At 55.3% G+C, this 21,855-nt stretch overlaps 1 protein-coding gene across 2 annotated transcripts in view; it reads right to left on the bottom strand.

Moving 5' to 3' along the window:
* The window catches only part of prkn (parkin RBR E3 ubiquitin protein ligase), a 2,088,612-nt gene that overhangs the window by 1,000,727 nt on the left and 1,066,030 nt on the right, over positions 1-21,855 (bottom strand). The gene's annotated exons all lie outside the window — the stretch shown is intronic.

Genomic DNA, 21,855 nt, shown 5'->3' with positions numbered 1-21,855 from the left:
CGCTGTTAAGATCATGGGCGCGGACGAGGGTGTGAACCCGCTCGAGCTGCGTCGGCTCACAACTTTTCTCACTGGGCTGCTGAGGAAGTGGCGGCTGACCAGCGGCTGCGCTTCCTCCCCCCGTTAGGTGTAGGTAGAGGTTGCACTATGCTTCTGACATGAAGATAACCATAGCCAGCCTCAACATCAACGGCAGCAGAGAGGCGCGCCGCAGATTCAATAACTTCTCGGTCCTTCGGGACGGGAAGTATGCGGTGTGCTTCCTGCAAGAAACCCACACCGTTCCGGGAGACGAAGCCACGTGGCTCCTGGAGTGGCAAGGAGGGGTCAGCATGAGTCACCTCTCCAACATTTCCAGCGGGGTGGCTATTTTGCTGGCCCCGCATTTTCAGCCGGAGATCTTGGGGGTCAAGGAGCACGTGCCGGGCCGCTTGCTCCAGGTCACTGTTCGCCTGGGGGGCGTGCCGCTCCATCTAGTGAACGTGTATGCCCCTCAGACCAGTGCGCAGCAAGTGCGCTTCTTCGAAGAAGTGTCCGCTCTCTTGGGCTCCATCGATGTGGGCGAGTGCGTCATCCTCGGGGGGGGATTTTAACTGCACCCTCGAGGCGAGGGACCGTTCGGGTCCCCCGCGAGCCCGGCGGCGATGGAGAAGTTGAGGTACCTGGTTGGGTCCTTTGACTTGGTGGACGTCTGGCGAAATCTCCACCCCGACTCCAGCGCCTTCACTAGCGTGAGGTCTGGGGGAGGAAGGTCCAGAATCGACCGCCTCTACATTTCCCGGGCGTACATCTCCTGCGTTCCGGCAGCTTCCATGCGGCCGGTGCCATGCACAGACCACCACCTGGTGTGGGCGGAGCTCGCTCCGCTGCACGCGCGCGGGGGGGTCCGCGTACTGGCATTTTAACAACCTGCTGCTGGAGGATGCACGGTTCCGGGATTCGTTTCGTCGATTCTGGGCCGACTGGAGAAGGAAGCAGGGGGGCTTCCCCTCCTTGAGGCTATGGTGGGATGTGGGCAAGGCTGACATCTGTCTCTTCTGTCAGGAGTACGCGAAGGGGTCGACCAAGAGGCGGGAGGCCCGGGTCGGGCGGTTGGAGAAGGAGGTGCTCGACCTGGAGTCCCGTCTCGGTCAGGTCGTCGAGGACCCGGCCCTGCGGAAGGTGTACGAAGAGAAGAAGGGCGCGCTGAAGGACCTGCAGCTCGTCGGGTCCCGAGGCGCATACGTGAGGTCGCGGATCCAGCTCCTGTGGGAGGACCTGCCGAAGGTCGGCCCGGAGGGCACCGAAAAATTGGACGCTCCGCTAAGCCTGGCGGAGCAGACCGGCGCCCTCCGCCAGCTCTCTAGGGGAAAGTCCCCGGGGCTGGACGGGCTGACCGTGGAGTTCCACAGGGCGTTCTGGGACGTCTTGGGGGGCGACTACGCGCGGGTCCTGGGGGAAAGTTTGGCGACCGGGGAGATGCCCCTCTCTTGGCGCAGGGCGGTCATTGTCCTGCTGCCTAAGAAGGGCGATCTCCGCCTCCTTAAGAACTGGCGCCCGGTCTCCCTCCTCAGCACGGACTATAAAATCTTTGCCAGGGCCATGTCTGCTCGCCTTGGCACCGTGCTGGCCCACATGATCCACCCCGACCAGTCCTACACGGTCCCGGGCCGGACCATCCACGATAACATCCATCTGGTCAGGGACCTGGTCCACCACTCCCAGAGGGCTGGTCTGTCGGTCGCCTTCCTTTCCCTGGATCAGGAGAAGGCGTTCGACAGGGTGGATCACGAGTATCTCTTCGGGACTCTGCGCACATTCGGGTTCGGGACGCATTGCATCGCCCGGATCCGACTTCTGTACGCCGCCGCGGAGTGTCTGATTAAAGTTAACGGGTCCTTGACGGCGCCCCTTCGCTTCGGGAGGGGGGTGCATCAGGGATGCCCCATGTCCGGTCAGTTATATGCCATTTGCGGGGAGCCTTTCCTGCGCCTCTTGCGGAAGAGGTTGACGGGACTGGCTCTGCAAGGGCCGGGCGTGGAGGTGGTCCTCTCGGCTTACGCCGATGACGTGCTCCTCACGGTCACGGATCCCGCTGACTTGCGGAGGATGTGGGAATGCCAGCAGATTTACTCGGACGCATCCTCCGCCAAGATCAACTGGGAGAAATGTTCCGGACTCCTGGTGGGTCAGTGGCGGGTGGACTCCCTGCCGGAGGAGTTCAGGCCTTTCGCCTGGAGCACCACGCACCTCCTCTATTTGGGAGTCTACCTTAGCCCTGCCGAGGACGCCTGGCCGGCGAACTGGCAAGAGCTGGAGGCCAAAGTCACCGCTCGCCTAGGACGCTGGACAGGACTGCTCCAAGTGTTGTCCTACAGGGGTTGAGCGCTGGTCATAAACCAGCTGGTGGCCGCCATGTTGTGGTACCGGTTGGTCACTTTGATCCCTCCCCCTGCGTTTGTCGCCAAGATACAGAAGAAGCTCATCGACTTCTTCTGGGACAAAAGGAAGCACTGGGTCTCTGCCGCGGTTCTGTGTCTCCCGCTTAGGGGGGGCGGTCAGGCACTGGTGTGCCTTCGCACCCAGGCTGCGACTTTCCATCTTCAGACGCTGCAGAGATACCTGTACGTCGAGAATCCTCCGAGATGGTGTGCGCTGGCGACGTTTTTCTTCCGCCAGCTGCACGGCCTCAATTACGACACGCAGCTCCTGTTTGCGAAAGTGGGCAGCAGGCGTGCCGGCCTACGGGAGCTGCCTGTCTTCTACCAGGAACTACTATGGGTTTGGAACTACGTCGCTTCCAGGCGGAGCTCTCCCCCGTCGGGAGCGGCGGCTCTCCTTCGGGAGCCGCTGCTCAGGAATCCGCACCTCCACGAACACGGGTTCAGGCGGCTGGCGGAGGGTAGGGCTGTGGCTGGCAAGGTGACCAGAGTCGGGGACCTGCTCGATGGTGGAGGAGCGGGCTGGATGGCGCCGGAGGAGCTGGCGCGGCGCCTGTCTTGGGCCAACGTCCGGCTCACGGTCGAAACCATCGAATCGGTAAAAGCGGCACTGGGCCCCGACTCCACTAGGTGTATCGAGGCGGCTCAAGCACGTGGGGCGATCCCGTCCGAGCTTACCCCCGTTCGGACGGAATTCCTCATCGGCGCCTGGCCCCGAAACTCCCCTCGGGAACCGGCGCCTCACAACTTGAGCCGTCTCGAGGAAATACCCTCCGTGCCTTTTCATTCCGCGCGGAGGGGTTTCCTGTACGGGCTGCTCCTGCACACTCTCCACTTTGCCATCTTCGTCTACCGTCCGGACACGCCTTGGCGTGGCGTCTTGCTGACCGGTGGTGGCGGAGGTCCCCAATGGAGGGCTCTCTACGCGGGAGTCCTCCCTTGTTCCATCGGGGACTTGGCCTGGAGGGTGTTGCACGGAGCGGTCCCGTGCAATAAGGTTTTAAGTAGGTTCACGGACTCCCAGGCCGCCTGCATTTTTTGCGGCCTGGAGGAGTCCGTGTTTCACATTTATATAGAGTGTGAGAGGTTGCAGCCCCTCTTTCATTACTTGAAGGGGCTGCTCCTCAATTTTTGGTTGCACTTCAGTCCCACGCTCTTGATCTATGGTCACCCGGTGCGGAGGGGAGCGGACAGGTTGGAGGACCTCCTTGTGGGCCTGCTCCTGGGCCTGGCTAAAAGAGCCATCAATTGGTCCAGGCAGCGGGCGGTCGAGGGGGTCGTCCAGCCGGATTGCCTGCCTCTCTTCCGCGGCCATGTTCGCGCCCGGGTGGCCCTGGAGATGGAGCACGCGGTGTCCGCCGGTGCGCTTGAGTATTTCCGCGACCGGTGGGTGCCGCGGGGACTGGAGTGCATCGTCAACCCGGATAACCACATTTTAATTTGATTTGTTAAGTTTTAGTTGAACTTTTGTTTACAGTCAATTTGTTTTATTTTTGGTGCAAACAAAAGAGTGCCCTCTGTTGTACCTCATTCACAGCATTGCTGGCGGTGCAGCTGCAAGCAGAAGGAGAAGGAGCTGCCAAAGCAAGAGAGTGGAGAGTGGTGGTCTCCTGACCAGGTAGTGGAGGAGAACGTTAGATCACCACCTCCACCTCCTCCAACACCATCAATGCAGCTGAGGTGCCTGGAGAGACAGGACAGAGGAGGAGAAGGAGAAAGGAGGCCTACATCAACATCAACCAGGGGAGAGGCCTTTTCCTATCACTGCCTCCCCAAATTGGCCTCCACTTCAGGAGAGGGAGAGAGGGGAGAGAAACCAACTGTTTGGAAGGAGGGAAGAAACATCGGCCTAGAAATTGGGTTTTGGCTTAGCCAGGGCTTTAGCGCCGGAAGTTAGTGCCGGCGCTAGGTTCCCTGCGCGCGCCAAAAATTCAGTGGCGCCGCGCCCAAACGGCTGCCGGCGCTACTGAAGGGTCTTTGCGGCGGTACATCGGCGCTAACTGCCGTTTCGCGCCACAATTCCGGCGCTGCGGCACCCGATGCGGTGCGGCAGGCTGGGGACGTGCAGGCCTCCTCCTCCCGTTAAGGAGGAGCTGCCTGCACCCGGCCGCGGCCCGCGCAAATCAGCTTAAAAATGAGCCCGGCACCTCGGACAAGTGCCGGGCTTGCATCTGTTCCGGGGTTGGGGGGGGGAGAAGTCCGGGGAGGGAGCTGCGGGCAGGCGGCCGGCGGGAAAGTGGCCGGCCGCCGCGGGGCCTTTAATGCGCCGGCGCAAACTGGAGTAAGGCACCTCTGCCAGAACGTTGCTTGCGGCTGCCACGTGCGAGGCGGCCGCAACTCAATTTCGGAGTTCGGGCGGGTTACCACGGCAACTGGGACGCTGCGCACACCGATGACGTCATCAGTGCCGGCGCAGCGCTACCGGTGCAACGCCGATTTAGGGCCCCAGGGAATTTTTTAACTGGCCATAACTCTGGCGCTAGTCCCTCTAGCGCCTCAAAAGCGGCGCTAAGGCTAGTGAATTTCTAGGCCATCATCTTGAACATCTACAGGTGGGTGTTATTTGGGGCACTCTCCCAAGACTTTGTATTTTAGGTGGGGGAGAAAAGAAGAAGCAAGGCCGGATCATCAAGGGGTGCAGTGTGTGTGTGTGTGGCTCTTGTTAAAAGCTAGGCCACACACACCACTAATTTAGCATCCCTTCTATTGCCTGCCCTGGGAGAGCTGGAGCTGCCCAAGGTGAAGTCTTTAATTTCATTTAAATTGCATCGTTAAGACCTGTTGCAGGACTGAGCCTGGGCTTCTCCAGCTTTCCCAGGTGAAGACATCTTCTCCCCCTGCCAGAAGACCATCACCACCAAAGACTTTTTCCATCGGAGAGTGCAACCCTGCCAACACCCACCCACCATCCTGAGTGGCAACACTGCCCTTTGCAGCCTCCCTCCTTCCCACCCACCCCCCCTCTCTCTCTTTGTCTCTCTCTGCCTGTTTCTCCAAGGCACCTTAGTTTCATCTTTTTTTATTAATTGCCGATTGAGAAGAGGGGAGAAGGCCCCTCTCCCAATTTAAATCAATAAGGGGAGAGGTGTGTCCTTATTTAAATCAGCTCCCTCTGCTCAATAGAGGACAAAAAATATATATATTACCCGAGGTCATTAACACCTTCAGGCCTGTGACTTGGGGTGAGTGTAGCCCTTATAAAAGCACCCCAGAATGGCAACTACATCTTCGCCGGTGGCGGGGCAAGCCAAGACTTATGCGGGAGCGGCAGCCACAGCCACAGCTGCTCCCGCTGCCCCGTCACCATTTAGACTGATAACCAAAAAGCTTGGGGTGAAGAGCTACACTCACCCCACTATGACCATCGAGGCCTGCGTCAAGGCCATGGCTGGGGTTGTCGGCCCCTCAGCCATCGTCGCGGCCTCGAAAATGTATGGGAAGGCTGTGTTCATCCTGGGGTCGGAGCGGGCGGTGTCCCTGGCTGTCGCCAAGGGGCTCACCGTGGGTGGGACCTTCCTGCCGGTGGATCCTCTCGAGGCAACCGCGCAGAGGATCATCATTTCCAACGTCCCGCCCTATGTTCCTGGTGAGCTCCTCCTTCCCCATTTGCGACAACTTGGGGAGGTGAGGTCGGGGATCACACCCATCCCACTCGGCTTCCGGGAGGCCAGCCTTCGCCACGTCTTCTCCTTCCGGCGCCAGCTGTTTATCCAGCTGGCGCGGGAGGAGGACACTGACGGGGCGTTCATCGTCCTCCACGAGGGGACTGCCTACCGCGCCTTTTGGACGTCGGACGGTGTGCGGTGCCACGCCTGCAAGAAGGTGGGGCACATCAGGAGGAACTGCCCTGCCTCCAAGGCCGCCGGATCATCTCGTGCGGCCAAGGCTGGCGCCGCCGCTGCTCCTCCCCCTGGGTCTGCCCGCGCGTCAAGTACATCTGATGCGCGGTTGACGTCGGGGGCCGACGCCACCAAGGCCTCCGGCGGGGGGGAGGGAGCGTGTCCGGCCGGAAAGAAGGCGCGGGGAAAAAAGAAGCACCTTAGGGCGGGTCCCCCCGTGGATGGCGAGCCCTTGCCCCTTGAGCCACTTACACCCGCGCTCCTCGCGGAGTTGATCAGGGCAGATGTGAGCGGGAGGGGCCTCGTGCCCGAGCCTGTGGCCGCGACCGCCGCAGCGGTAATGCCAATACCTGCGGCCGGGCTCGGGCCCGAGGAACCCGACAAACCTGCTCCACCGGAGGGAGTTGAGGAGGTGGCCTTTGCAGACATGGAGGTCTCCCTCGCTCCCTCCGTGCTAAAAAGAAGGCGCGACCCCCTGGAAGAGGAGGAGGACCGGAAGGAGGAAGGTCCCTCCGATCAGGGGGAGTCGTCGCCCGCCGCGGGTACTGCGCACCCCCCCCACTGCTGTCACCATCACCGGCGATCGGCAGGGGTCGCCTGTCCCTCGGGAGGCTGAGGCAGATGTGTCTGTCCAGCACGTGCCTCCCGGGGGTGGGGACGGGACCCTGGCCATGGGGGGGTCGCGGAACAACCCACGGCGGAGACTGAAATCGATATTCTATCGGTGCCGTTACCCCTCGCCGGGTCGGGCGGCCTGGGGTCCGGGTCGGGTGAGCTCGAGGCTAATGAGCTCGCCCAATGCGACCCGGACATCTCCCAGGGGCTGCTCGACCTGGTAGAGGGTTTAATTCAGAACACCCCACCCGCTGGGTCGGAGGTTGGTGGAGGATGGCCCCCTGGCTACGTCTCTGGTGCCGGACGTATTGGAGGAGCTGGGAATTGTTGTTTCTCCGGTCGTTCCGGCGTCTGGGGCGGAGGGGAGCTCTGAACCGCCGCCGTCTTCTGGCCTAGCACCCCTAGAGGAGCCCAGGGAGAAATCCTCTGCCGCTGATCCTGGGGGTGGGATGTGGGCAGAGGCGGGGCTGGCTGGTGCGGCCGAGCCGTTTGCTGCGCACTGCGCAGTGGACGGGTCGGCCGCTGGTGACGACCCCCTGGAGGAGGATGGGGACTCGGTGATGGGCACGGAGGACGAGTCGGACTCCGGCGCCGGACGACCTCGTGCCCCCTGCCGAGTCTCCCCTCATTCCCGTAAAGGAACTCCGGGATTTTATGGCCACGTGCCTGGGTCGGCGCGGGAAGGTCCGGCTGGCCCTCGACAGGTGGTCGGAGCTGGCGCTGCTCATCGTATCCGTCCGCGCCGCCGTTAAGATCATGGGCGCGGACGAGGGTGTGAACCCGCTTGAGCTGCGTCGGCTCAGAACGTTTCTCACTGGGCTGCTGAGGAAGTGGCGGCTGACTAGCGGCCGCGCTTCCTCCCCCCGTTAGTTGTAGGTAGAGGTTGCACTATGCTTCTGACATGAAGATAAACACAGCCAGCCTCAACATCAACGGCAGCAGGGAGGCGCGCCGCAGATTCAACAACTTCTCGGTCCTTCGGGACGGGAAGTATACGGTGTGCTTCCTGCAAGAAACCCACACCGTTCCGGGAGACGAAGCCACGTGGCTCCTGGAGTGGCAAGGAGGGGTCAGCATGAGTCACCTCTCCAACAATTCCAGTGGGGTGGCTATCTTGCTGGCCCCGCATTCTCAGCCGGAGATCTTGGGGGTCAAGGAGCACGTGCCGGGCCGCTTGCTCCAGGTCACTGTTCGCCTGGGGGGCGTGCCGCTCCATCTAGTGAACGTGTACGCCCCTCAGACCAGTGCGCAGCAAGTGCGCTTCTTCGAAGAAGTGTCCGCTCTTTTGGGCTCCATCGACGTGGGCGAGTGCGTCATCCTCGGGGGGGATTTTAACTGCACCCTCGAGGCGAGGGACCGTTCGGGTCCCCCGCGAAGCCCGGCGGCGATGGAGAAGTTGAGGGACCTGGTTGGGTCCTTCGACTTGGTGGACGTCTGGCGAAATCTCCACCCCGACTCCAGCGCCTTCACTAGCGTGAGGTCTGGGGGAGGAAGGTCCAGAATCGACCGCCTTTACATTTCCTGGGCGTACGTCTCCTTCGTTCCGGCGGCTTCCATGCGGCCGGTGCCATGCACGGACCACCACCTGGTATGGGCGGAGCTCGCTCCGCTGCGAGCGCGGGGGGGGTCCGCGTACTGGCATTTTAACAACCTGCTGCTGGAAGACGCATGGTTCCGGGATTCGTTTCGTCGATTCTGGGCCGACTGGCGAAGGAAGCAGGGGGGCTTCCCCTTCTTGAGGCTATGGTGGGATGTGGGCAAGGCTCACATCCGTCTCTTCTGTCAGGAGTACGCGAAGGGGTCGACCAAGAGGCGGGAGGCCCGGGTCGGGTGGTTGGAGAAGGAGGTGCTCGACCTGGAGTCCCGTCTTGGTCAGGTCGTCGGGGACCCGGCCCTGCGGAAGGTGTACGAAGAGAAGAAGGGCGCGCTGAAGGACCTGCAGCTCGTCGGGTCCCGAGGCGCGTACGTAAGGTCGCGGATCCAGCTCCTGCGGGACCTGGACCGCGGCTCCCCCTTCTTCTACTCGCTGGAAAAAAGACGGGGGGTCCGTAAGCAGCTCTTGGGGCTGCTGGCCGACGACGGATCTCTGGTCTCGGATCCGGAGGGAATCAGCGCAGAGACCTGCGCCTACTACGGGCCTCTTTTCTCTCCGGATCCGTCCAGCGAGGATGCACGCAGAGTTTTGTGGGAGGACCCGCCGAAGGTCAGCCCGGAGGACGCCGAAAAACTGGACGTTCCGCTAAGCCTGGCGGAGCTGACTGGCGCCCTCCGCCAGCTCTCTAGGGGAAAGTCCCCGGGGTTGGATGGGCTGACCGTGGAGTTCCACAGGACATTCTGGGACGTCTTGGGGGGCGACTACGCGCGGGTCCTGGGGGAAAGTTTGGCGACCGGGGAGATGCCCCTCTCTTGGCGCAGGGCGGTCATTGTCCTGCTGCCTAAGAAGGGCGATCTCCGCCTCATTAAGAACTGGCGCCCGGTCTCCCTCCTCAGCCCGGACTATAAAATCTTTGCCAGGGCCATGTCTGCTCGCCTTGGCACCGTGCTGGCCCACATGATCCACCCTGACCAGTCCTACACGGTCCCGGGCCGGACCATCCATGATAACATCCATCTGGTCTGGGACCTGGTCCACCACTCCCAGAGGGCTGGTCTGTCGGTAGCCTTCCTCTCCCTGGATCAGGAGAAGGCGTTCGACAGGGTGGATCACGAGTATCTCTTCGGGACTCTGCGCGCATTCGGGTTCGGGACACATTTCGTCGCCCAGATCCGACTTTTGTACGCCGCCGCAGAGTGTCCGATTAAAGTTAACGGGTCCTTGACGGCGCCCCTTCGCTTCGGGAGGGGGGTGCATCAGGGATGCCCCATGTCCGGTCAGTTATACGCCGTTTGCATGGAGCCACTCCTGCGCCTCTTGCGGAAGAGGTTGACCGGACTGGCTCTGCAAGGGCCGGGCGTGGAGGTGGTCCTCTCGGCTTATGCCGATGACGTGCTCCTCACGGCCACGGATCCCGCTGACTTGCGGAGGATGCGGGAATGCCAGCAGATTTACTCGGACGCATCCTCCGCCAAGATCAACTGGGAGAAATGTTCCGGACTCCTGGTGGGTCAGTGGCGGGTGGACTCCCTGCTGGAGGAGTTCATGCCTTTCACCTGGAGCACCACGCACCTCCTCTATTTGGGAGTCTACCTTAGCCCTGCCGAGGACGCCTGGCCGGCGAACTGGCAAGAGCTGGAGGCCAAAGTCACCGCTCGCCTAGGACGCTGGACAGGACTGCTCCGAGTGTTGTCCTACAGGGGTCGAGCGCTGGTCATAAACCAGCTGGTGGCCGCCATGTTGTGGTACCGGTTGGTCACTTTGATCCCTCCCCCTGCGTTTGTCGCCAAGATGCAGAAGAAGCTCATCGACTTCTTCTGGGACAAAAGGAAGCACTGGGTCTCTGCCGCGGTTCTGTGTCTCCCGCGTAGGGAGGGCGGTCAGGCGCTGGTGTGCCTTCGCACCCAGGCTGCGACTTTCCGTCTTCAGACGCTGCAGAGATACCTGTACGTCGAGAATCCTCCGAGATGGTGTGCGCTGGCGACGTTTTTCTTCCGCCAGCTGCACGGCCTCAATTACGACATGCAGCTCCTGTTCGCGAAAGTGGGCGGTTTTAAGTCTGTGTATTATAATGAGAATTACTACACAGACCACAAGAGTAAACTTTAACAGGTCTTTACTAGTTGAAGGTCAGGGCGGAACTGCCCAATAAATCATTACACAGCACCTATATACCGCTGTGGTCACCGCCGGTATTACAGTATACAGCAGCCAAGATAAAGTAGTGCAACTCTTAAAATAGTTCTCTTAAAGGTGGAACGGTTACATACACTACAATCCTCCCTTTTTAGCTTAACAGTATATATATTCCCCATTAAACATAACATATATACACAACTTCATGTAAAAACAGTTCACAGATTCAGTCTCTGCAGAGGCGCCTCCTGCGCTTCCTGACTCGGTCCGGATAACGCCTCGGTGGTGTAGTAGTTCTCGGTGGTGTAGTAGGTTCTCGTTGCTGGGGTGACTCATCTAATAGTCCTTCACTGGACTTAACAGCTTGAACTTTCGTAACTTCAGAACCAGCATTGCTGACTTCTAAAGGCTCGAGTACCTTGGGAAGTTTTTCTACTTCCAGACTGATTTGGCTCAGTTCGGAGGGACCACGTGCGTGACCTAGTAGGGGTGATAATGGTTCAGATGCGTCATCATCTTCTGCTTCTTCTCTATTGTCTTCTGGTAGGGGTGATAATGGTTCAGATGAGTCATCATCTTCTGCTTCTCCTCTATTGTCTTCTATTTCCTCCATCACTTCAGCTTTTGCCTCTGCCACCAATCCCCTGAGTGGCTTATTACTGCTGACACTGCTCACAAAAGGGTGCTCTTTCTTCTTAGCTTTCAACTGATCGATGAATTTGACATATTCCCTTTCTTGCTCAGCTTTGATTCGTTTGGCCTCATCGCGCAGACGGTTTGTGTGTTCCTGTTCCATTTTCTCAATCAGCTGCTTCTGCTGTCTTTCCAGAATCTCCCACTCTGTGTCAAAGAACGTTTTCGTTGCATTCATCTCTTGCTCAAAACGGCGAATCATTTGTTCTAATTGTTGTTGTAGTTTGAAATGGAGTTGAGTTCGAGCCCGGTGTTCCTCAGAAATGTGCATGTCTGTAGGCTGGACAGACTCAGAATTCTCTGTCAAACTATGTTGCTGTTGTTCAGTGGAATTCTGTTCTGATACTTTGTTCTCTTCTGAAGCATTTATGCACTCCTTCGTTTGTCCATCATTAGTCTGCAAGTCCATTTTAGACTTGTCTTTTGCACATGGGCTGGTCTTACCATCATCAGTTCCAGAGTCTGAGCTGATTGTCTTCACCGAGTTCTCACTCTCTGCTTTATCACTGTCACTGCTGCATATGCCCTCATCCAGTACTCTGGACAATCGTTCAGGTTTGACATCTTTTCTTTTTCCGGAATCTACCGTCATTGCTTTTAGGGGGTGCCAGTCCATATTTATTTTCCTGATCCACTCCCGTCCCAGAAGTGGTGGACCTCCCTCAGGTAGTACATATAAGTCCATTCCTTGGTGTTCTTTGCCCTTGTGTCTCACCTTGACTTTTACCTTTCCGATGGGCTATACTCTTTGCCCCGTGTATGTCTGCAATATTATCTCCGTATCCCATAGGGGAATATGTGTGAATAACTTTTTGTAATCTTGCTTATTCATGACCGTCAACGCCGATCCGGTGTCCAATTCCATCTTCACGTGGACTCCTGCTATCTGCAGTGTGGCCCAGATAGTTTGTCGGTCAGCTTCCTTACTCACATTGTGAATTCTCAGACTACCCAGTTCCTGGCTGTTGCAGTCTGAATCCGAATTCTGTTCATCCGAACTCTTCTCAGCCACCTTATGTACCTTTCTGCACTTTTCCTGCGGTGACTTTTTGTTGCTGGTCTTCTTTCCTGACCGGCATACTTTAGCTATGTGACCAAGCTTGCCACATTTTCTACATTCCTGGTCTTTAAACCAGCATTGGTTCTGATCGTGTGTTGTCTTTCCACAACGATAACATTTCGTTGTACCCAAAGCCATTTGATCTACGCTGAGTACCGCTGCCTTCAGCTGCATTTCCGCAGTGCCTCTCGCTGCGGCTTCGTGCGATGCTGCAATAGTGACAGCCTTATCAAGTGTAAGATCATTCTCTTCAAGCAACCGCTTTTGTGTTCCTTCTTTCGACAATCCACACACGAATTTGTCTCTCAGTGCCTCTGTCAGTCTTTCCCCAAACTGACAGTATTTCGTTAGCTTATGCAGTTCAATTAAGTACTCCGCGTTGCTTTCCTCTTTCAGTTGTGTTCTCGCATAAAATTTAAACCGTTCCGCTAACATCAGCGGTGTGGGGTTCAAATGATTCTTCAGGACAGCAACAATATTAGCGTAAGTCTGATCCGCCGGTTTAGCTGGTGATAGAAGATGCTTCAATAGCCCGTATGTCTTCGCACCCATTGAGTTTAGTAAGGTTAATGCTTTATCTTCATTTGATATTTTATTTGCCTTACAATATATCTCTATGCGTTCTACATACGTGGCCCAATCTTCAACATCGGGATCGAAATCGTTGATGTTGCCACGCTTAGGCATCCTCGCAATCTTCTTGAGAAACAAAAAGAAATTTTTCTTTAACTTTTTTTTTCAAAATGGCGGTTTCCCGCGCTCGTCTTCTTCCCCCGCCTACGAAAATGGCGGCTTCCCGCGCTCGTCTTCTTCCCCCGCCTACGAAAATGGCGGCTTCCCGCGTTTGCCTTTCTCCCCCGCTGGCTGTAATGGCGATTGCCGTACTGCTGCGTTCGCCCTCCCCAGCGGTTTTCAAATCGTGCCTCCCAGCCCCTCTTGCAGTCCGGTCCTTTCCCCCCGGCTGCGGCTGAGTTCTCCGCGGTTTTTTTTATTTTCTCCCGCGCCTTACGATCGTGCCTCCCAGCCCCTCTTGCAGTCTGGTCCTTTCCCTCCCGGCTGCGGCTGAGTTCTCCGCGGTTTTTTTTAAATTTTCTCCCGCGCCTTACGATCATCCCGGTCGCTGCGCCTCGCGGCCTCGGTAGCTGCCCGGCCTTTTTCACCCGTCACGGTCGAGCTCTCTCGACGCTGTTGCGTCTCCCAGCCTGCTATTTTCTCCCGCGCCTTACGCTGTCCCGGTCGCTGCGCCTCGCGGCCTCGGTAGCTGCCCGGCCTTTTTCACTGGTCGCGGTCGAGCTCTCTCTTGACGCTGTTGCATCTCCCAGCCCGCTTGTAGCCCGGTCTCTCACACCGGCTGCGTTTGTATTCACCGCGGCTTCCGTGCCTTACGCTGCCCCAGTCTCAGCGCCTCTGGCCCCGACTTCTGTCCGGCTCTTTTCCCCGGCTGTGGTCGAGTTCTCCGCCCTTATATCCTCCGTTTTTTAAAAATTTTCTCCCCTACTCACAGTCAACGTGGCCGACTTGCTGCTCGTCGCTGATCGGCTTACCCACCACCGTGCCTGTTGCTGATGGAAGGCTTCGTGTCAGAATTCTTCCTTTGCTCTGCAGACCCGAGTCTTTCCTCAGCAGAATGATGAGGGCGGATGCCTCTTCTCGACGCCCATTAAACTGCCTTGGATGTATCTCTGCCGCAGGGTAAGATCGTACTCGTCGCCACTGTTAAGTCTGTGTGTTATAGTGAGAATTACTACACAGACCACAAGAGTAAACTTTAACAGGTCTTTACTAGTTGAAGGTCAGGGCGGAACTGCCCAATAAATCATTACACAGCACCTACATACCGGTGTGGTCACCGCCGGTATTACAGTATACAGCAGCCAAGATAAAGTAGTGCAACTCTTAAAATAGTTCTCTTAAAGGTGGAACGGTTACATACACTACAGGCGGCAGGCGTGCCGGCCTTCGGGAGCTGCCTGTCTTCTAACAGGAACTGCTATGGGTTTGGAACTACGTCGCTTCCAGGCGGAGCTCTCCCCCGTCAGGAGCGGCGGCTCTCCTTCGGGAGCCGCTGCTCAGGAATCCGCACCTCCACAAACGCGGGTTCGGGTGGCTGGCGGAGGGCAGCGCTGTGCTTGGCAAGGTGACCAGAGTCGGGGACCTGCTCGATGGCGGAGGAGCGGGCTGGATGGCGCCGGAGGAGCTGGCGCGGCGCCTGTCCTGGGCCAACGTCCGGCTCGCGGTCGAAGCCATCGAATCGGTGAAAGCGGCACTGGGCCCCGACTCCACTAGGTGTATCGAGGCGGCTCAAGCACGTAGGGCGATCCCGTCCGAGCTTACCCCCGTTCGGATGGAATTCCTCATCGGCGCCCGGCCCCGAAACTCCCCTCGGGAACCGGCGCCTCACAACTTGAGCCGTCTCGAGGAAATACCCTCCGTGCCTTTTCATTCCGCGCGGAGGGGTTTCCTGTACGGGCTGCTCCTGCACACTCTCCACTTTGCCATCTTCGTCTACCGTCCGGACATGCCTTGGCGTGGCGTCTTGCCGACTGGCGGTGGCGGAGGTCCCCAATGGAGGGCTCTCTACGCGGGAGTCCTCCCTTGTTCCATCGGGGACTTGGCCTGGAGGGTGTTGCAAGGAGCGGTCCCGTGCAATAAGGTTTTAAGTAGGTTCACGGACTCCCAGGCCGCCTGCATTTTTTGCGGCCTGGAGGAGTCCGTGTTTCACGCTTATATGGAATGTGAGAGGTTGCAGCCCCTCTTTCACTACTTGAAGGGGCTGCTCCTCGATTTTTGGTTGCACTTCAGTCCCACGCGCTTGATCTACGGTCACCCGGTGCGGAGGGGAGCGGACAGGTTGGAGGACCTCCTTGTGGGCCTGCTCCTGGGCCTGGCTGAAAGAGCCATCAATTGGTCCAGGCAGCGGGCGGTCGAGGGGGTCGTCCAGCCGGATTGCCTGCCTCTCTTCTGTGGCCATGTTCGCGCCCGGGTGGCCCTGGAGATGGAGCACGCGGTGTCCGCCGGTGCGCTTGAGTATTTCCGCGACCGGTGGGCGCCGCGGGGATTGGAGTGCATCATCAACACGGAAAACCAAATTTTAATTTGATTTGTTAAGCTTTAGTTGAACTTTTGTTTATTTACAGTCGAATTGGGTTTTTTTTTGGGTCCAAATAAAAGAGTACCCTCTGTTCAGTAAATACCTGTTATTATTGTTCTCCTGCAGTCCGTGTATTATTTATACACGGACACTACATTGGCGGCGAACAGGTTCGAACACACCTGCTGTACTGCATCACCTCATGGGGATCTTTCCCTGAGAAGAAGTTTTTGGAGGCCGGAGTCAGAACAACAGGCATCAACCGCGGGCAACCGCCCAAGGATCCATCGGAGTTCGGAGAGTTGCAGGAGAGGCTGTGGAGAGCTGGGCTTGGCTCCCCAGTCAAGGTGTTCCAGCAAATCGTGCTGGTAGCAGGTAGTGTGCTGACCCTTCCGGATTGCGACGGGCTCGAGCTCGATCGAGCGGCTCTGCAAAGGGGCCGTGCAGCGTCGTCGGGAGGAAAAGAGAGAGAGAGAGAGAGAGAGAGGGTGGAGCGCACAGGGCGCGGTCGATGCTCAAGAACCGGACAGCGTAGCGAAAATAAAACAAGGGGAAGGAAAAGTGAGACGCGCCGAAGCCGCGGGTCACCACCATTACCCTGCAGAATGCTAGGAGCAGCGTGGCAGCAAGGGGAAGAAGGAAAAGCGCGGGAGGCGCCATTTTATTCCATTGGGGAAGAAGGAAAAGCGCGGGAGGCGCCATTTTAATCCATTGGTGAAGAAGAAAAAGTGCGGGAGGCGCCATTTTAAATCACCCAAGATGCCGAAAAGTGGCAGTATCACTGCTTTCGACAACGAGGTAGAAGACTGGACCACGTATGTGGAAAGAATTGAAGTGTACTGCAAGGCAAATGAGGTGGCCGATGGAAAGAAGGCGTCGGTATTATTAAATTTGATGGGCGCAAGAAAGTACGGCCTATTGCGGAATTTAATTACCCCAGCTAAACCAATGGAGAAAAGTTTTGAGGAGATTGTTAATATCTTACAGGAACACCTAAACCCTACACCGCTGCTGATAGCAGAAAGATTCAAGTTCCATAAAAGAAACCAGCACAAAGATGAGAGCAATGCTGACTATCTTACGGAACTACGCAAGTTATTGAAGCACTGCCAGTTCGGAGCAGGACTGGCAGACACCTTACGGGATAAGTTTGTCTGCGGGCTCCAGAGTGAAGGAACCCAGAAACGACTACTTTCGGAAAAGGACCTGACGCTAGAACAGGCTTTCAGCGTGGCAGTATCCTACGAAGCAGCAGCACGGGGAGCTGCGGAAATACAACAGAAACCACAGGAATACAGCGCTAACGAAATGGCGTATGGAGCAGAAAAGTGCTATCGCTGCGACATAACAACCCATGATCAGAAGGACTGCTGGTTTAAGGACAAAGAACTACTAAGGAAAAGTACAAGAAAGTAAAGAAATTGACAGACAGTAGTTCGGAAGATCAGGAGAGTGATAAGGACTCCGGGAGCAGGAGACTAAGTTGTCTAAAGTTACACAACGTGATCGCAAAGGAGGATCACCGAACCATCTGGGTCACCCTCATGATAGCAGGGTCCCCAGTAAAGATGGAATTGGACACAGGATTAGCCCTAACTGTCATGAATCAACGAGACTATGAGCGGCTATTCTCACACATACCCTTGAAGGACACGTCCATTGTATTGAAGACATACACGGGGCAAAAAGTCTACCCCAGAGGAAAAATAAGGGTGCCAGTTGAATACAACGGCAAGGAAACACAGAAACTGTATCTATATATACTACCAGATGGAGGACCACCATTATTGGGACGTGAATGGATCCGAAAAATACAATTGGATTGGCATTCCATTCAGGCGCTAACTGTGACTGATAAAAAGGATGATGACGTCACACCTGGACGACTGTCAAAGATTCTAACAGACGCGAAAGAGGTGTTCCAACAAGGACTTGGGACTCTAAAAGGAGTAACGGCAACGATAAAAATCGAAGATAACGCAAACCCAAAATTTTTTAAGGCCAGACCGGTACCTTACGCGATCCGCCCAGCCGTTGAAGCAGAGCTGGAGAGTCTGGAGCGTTCGGGTGTGCTGTCCAAGGTGGACTGGAGCGAGTGGGCCACACCCATCGTTCCTGTAATGAAGAAATCATTGAGCAGCACGCCTGGGGAACCGAAGAAGGTTCGCATCTGTGGGGACTTCAAGGTAACTGTGAACCCAGTCCTGCACACAGTACAATATCCACTTCCACGGATAGAAGATATTTTCGCCTCACTATCTGGAGGGAAACGCTTTACAAAGATTGATCTGGCCCAAGCGTATCTACAAATGGAGGTGGAAGAAGCATCTAGGAAATACCTCACGATAAACACTCACAAAGGCCTTTACCAGTACAATCGACTGGTATTCGGGGTAGCATCAGCCCCGGCTATTTGGCAGAGGGCGATGGAACAAGTCCTGCAAGGGATCCCGGGGACCCAGTGTTATTTGGACGACATCCTGGTTACGGGCGAAAATGACAGTGAACACCTTGCCAACCTGGAGCAGGTGCTCACGAGATTACAGGAATATGGGCTACAAGCCAACCGCCCCAAATGCGAGTTCTTCAGGAGACAAATTTCGTATTGTGGCCACATGATTGATGAGGAAGGGTTGCATAAGTCGCCGGACAAGATTGAGGCTGTACTCAAGGCTCCAGCCCCGGAAAATGTGTCGCAACTGAGGTCGTTCCTCGGGTTGGTGAACTACTACCATAAGTTCTTGCCGAATTTATCTACAATTCTGCACCTACTGTACGCCCTACTGCAAACTGGAGTAACATGGAAATGGAGTGATGAGTGTAAGCGTGCCTTTCAGAAATGTAAATGCCTAATCACTTCAAAAGAAGTATTGGCCCACTACAATCCAACACTACCGATTCAGTTAGCATGTGATGCGCCTCCCTATGGTATCGGAGCGGTGCTGTCACACAAATTCCTTGATGGTTCAGAGAGGCCAATAGCCTTTGCGTCGCGCTCGTTAACCTCAGCCGAGTGTAACTACGCCCAGATTGACAGGGAGGCTACATTTTCCAGTTCTGACGAAGGGTCATCGACCTGAAACAAAGGGGGTGATTTAGTCAATGGGGAGCTTTTGGAGGTGGGACTCCCGCTTGTCGGGTTTCAGTCCCGTCTCTAACAACTTCTGGCCAACCCATGCTATTTTCCCTTGATTGACCTCGTTAAGCCCACCCAGCGGGCTTAGCAGGCCAAGGGAAAGCCGATTGCAGAGAACGTCAATGTATGATGTTGCATCTGTCAAAAATGTTTGACAGATGAATTGTTATCGTTTGACAGCTCTGTGAAGCTGTCAAACAGTGATATTCTCTGTAGTTTGATGAGCTCTTGAATTCAAGACCTCATCAAACATCTTTCTTTTGCAGAAATGATCATCTGATTGTTGCATTGGAGAATGCAACGGCCATCTGTCATCTCTAACGTGGAGGTGCGAGACACTCCGCATACACACCGACTGAAACCTGCAGGAAGAAACAAAGGTAAGTACACTTTTTCTAACACTTTGCACTTACCTCAGATACTCACCTCTACACTTACCTTCACAGCACACTTTTGCACCCCCCCCCCCAATCACCGACCCCCGCAGACCCACTACTCGCCTCGCTGGCCTGGCGGGTTTCGGAGCCTTCGGGAAGCCCGCACTTGTTAACAGGCAGTTAATAGGCTTTAAGGAGGCAGGACCCAACGCAGGATGGCTACTCGCCTCCTGGCAAGATGGCATTGAGGCGGGTTGGGCACCTGCCCCCAAATTCTGCCATTTTCCCGGCAGTCCCGCCTCCAAACCCGCCTCCCCAGGGCTGGCAAGACCACGCCCGTTAACTCTGTTTCTCTCTCTACAGATGTTGCCTGACCTGCTGAGTATTTCCAACCATTCATTACTGTTGTTCCATGGTAAAAAAATACATTGGCCCATATATTCCGATGCCTACGGGTGTGTACACACCTGTAGGGACATTGGAAATGTCGGTTTCAGGCATGCGAAGCGCATGTGCTGAAAACCGGTATTTTCGATCTGTCAAGAATCCTCTTGACAGATCGGACGCCTGCCCTGGAGAAGGGCCTCTGTGGGCGGATAGTTCCACTTTCTGGAGAACCTCCACCCGCAGAAAACCCTTAGAAATCTTACGCCTGCTTTTACCAGCATAAGAGTAGAAAAAAAGTTTTAAAACATTTTTTCCACTTATTTATCATTTAAAAATACTTTTTAAAAAGATAAGTTTATTTTTAGCCCTGTAAAAAGCTTTAATTATTATTTTCAAAAAATTAAATTTTTGTTTAATATTTAATTTATTGTAATTTTAATTCATTTTTAAAACGTGATTTAAAAAAATGTATTTAATGTTTTAAAGTGTTTTTGGGGTGATCTCCATTTATATATTTGAAAGGTCTATCTGTCAAAAGTATGAAGGAAGATTCCCTTCTTCTATTGGCTCGCCTGGCTCACGTGATCCCAGGGACACTTGCGAACCGCATGCGCCCCTGGGATACGTGGGCCCTGCGCATGTCGAGTTTGGAGAGGCCCAGGAGCAGAAGTGTATGCACCTCGGGAGCCCTCAGGTAAGTCTGTAGATTTTTTCCAGATCAGAGGCCCCCGCACGCAGGAAGTCTCCTATCGGGAAATACGGGCCAATTATCTTCATGCTCTTGTACTGTTTGCCGATCCTATTGTTCTTGGGGAAAAGAATTTTAATCTGATGAATCACGTTTTGTGTTGGGGTGGAATACATTCCCGCCACCCCAGATCCAATAATTTATTAGCACTTAACCTCATGATAGGCTAAGTTTGATACCCAATAGAGATTCCCTTTTTTGTAATATTATGAACTTATGTGGGGTTTAAAATAACATCACTAAAGTAATAAAGTGTTTATTCTGCACTTGCCACCTCCACAATGGATCGGCTAAGATTGGGTATTCGATGGCCTAGATGGCAGGGTACAGTTCCTGTGCCTGATTGGTGAGGCCTGAGGCACCCCGATATTGGGCCTCATGCCTCACTTCGAATAAGCTGGTGAGCTGTGGCGAGTAAGAGGCAGTTTGAAAGAAAGAAAAGTCTTGCATTTATATAGAGCCTTTCACGACTTCAGGACATCCCAAAGCGCTATACAGTACTTGTGAAGTGTAGTCACTGTTGTAATGTAGGAAACGCAGAAGACAATTTAAACACAGCAAGCTCCCACAAACAGCAATGTGATAATGACCAGATCATCTGTTTTTGTGATGTTGGTTGAGGGATAAATATTGGCCAGGACACTGGGGATAGCTCCCCTGCTCTTCTTCGAAATAGAGCCATGGGATCTTTTACATCCACCTGAGGGAGCAGGCGGGGCCTCAGTTTAACGTCGCATCCAAAAAATGGCGCCTCCAACAGAGCAGCTGAGTGGACCTGTGAGGAGCGGGAGCGGCGGCGGAGGCAGTACAAAAACCGAGCCCCAGGACCAGGTAGGCTTACCAATCCGAGAGTGAAGTAAAAAGTAATCGAAGTGTGACGTCACCAGAAAGCAGGTAAGTGATTGGTTGGTGAGTATTTCTCTCTTTCTCCTTTTTTTCGGAACTTAAATTCCGTGGTTTATAGTTTCTAGGGTCTCTGTGGTGTAGTGGGGACTGCTGGTAAACAAGGGCCCGTGAGTATATCATTAAATTGTAGATTGGTGGGATTGATTTGATTTAATTTAATTTGAATTAAATAAAGGGTAAGTCATGTCAGGACAGCCCGGCGCTGTAGTATGCTCCTCCTGCACTATGTGGGAAATCAGGGACACTTCCAGTGTCCCTGATGACCATGTGTGCGGGAAGTGTATCCAGCTGCAGCGACTGACAGACCGCATTGCGGCGCTGGAGCTGCGAATGGATACATACTGGAGTATTCGCGATGCTGAGGACGTCGTGGATAGCACGTTTAGGGAGGTGGTCACACCGCAGGTAAAGGCTCCACAGACAGGAAGGGAATGGGTGACCTCCAGGCAGAGTAGTAGGCGCAGGCAGGTAGTGCAGGGGTCCCCTGTGGACATCCCCCTCTCAAACTGATATACCACTTTGAATACTGTTGAGGGGGATGGCTTACCAGGGGAAGGCAGCAGCAGCAACTTCCTGGCACCAGGGGTGGTTCTGCTGCACAGGAAGGGAGGAAAAAGAGGGGTAGAGCTATAGTAATAGGGGATTCTATTGTAAGGGGAATAGATAGGCATTTCTGCGGCCACAAACGTGACTCCAGGATGGTATGTTGCCTCCCTGGTGCAAGGGTCAAGGATGTCTCAGAGCGGCTGCAGAACATTTTGGAGGGGGATGGTGAACAGCCAGTTGTCGTGATGCATATACATACCAATGATATAGGTAAAAAACGGGATAGGTCCTAAAAGCTAAATATAGG

Source organism: Somniosus microcephalus, chromosome 3 (genome assembly GCF_052327205.1).
Source record: "Somniosus microcephalus isolate GS21.2 chromosome 3, FLI_Smic_1.0, whole genome shotgun sequence".
Classification (NCBI taxonomy): domain Eukaryota; kingdom Metazoa; phylum Chordata; class Chondrichthyes; order Squaliformes; family Somniosidae; genus Somniosus; species Somniosus microcephalus.
The sequence above is the reverse complement of the archived record's forward strand: the minus strand, read 5'-3'. Positions and strand labels throughout refer to the sequence as shown.